The sequence below is a fragment of the Morus notabilis genome, unplaced genomic scaffold (genome assembly GCF_000414095.1).
Source record: "Morus notabilis unplaced genomic scaffold, ASM41409v2 Scaffold314, whole genome shotgun sequence".
Classification (NCBI taxonomy): Eukaryota; Viridiplantae; Streptophyta; class Magnoliopsida; order Rosales; family Moraceae; genus Morus; species Morus notabilis.
In genome coordinates, this window is record NW_010360279.1 from 1 (window position 1) to 614 (window position 614).

Consider the following 614-nt stretch of genomic DNA (forward strand, 5'->3'; position numbering starts at 1 on the left):
ACGGGGCCCGTCGGGCGTTAGATCGAAGCTCTCTTCGCGCCCTACAACTACCACAGGAATGGTGACAACTTTTGTTGTTTAACTGGGGCCCATCAGCGGTTTGATCGAAGCTCTCTTCGTGATCTACAACTGCCACAGGAACGGCGAAACTTTTTGTGTCGTAACGGGGCCCATCAGCTGTTAGATCGAAGCTCTCATCATGATCTACGAATGGCACGGGAACAAACTTTTGGTGCAGTAACGAGGCCCACAATTCGTCAGATCAAAGCTCTCTTCACCCTCTACAACCGCCACGAAACCGTGACAATTTTTTGTGTCGTAACGGGCCCCATTAGCCGTTAGATCGAAGCTCTCTTTGCAATCTACAATGGCCAAAGGAACGCTCAAAACTTTTGTTGCGTAACGCACCCATCAATTGATATATCTAATATCTGTTTGCGCTCTACAACCGCCACGGGAACGATGAGATCTTTTGGTGTCATAACGGGGCCCATCATCCGTCATATCGAAGCTCTCTTCACGCTCTACAACTACCACAGGAACGGGGACAACCTTTGGTGTCGTAACGGGGCCGGCCCATCAGACGTTATATCGAAGCTCTCTTCGTGCCCTAC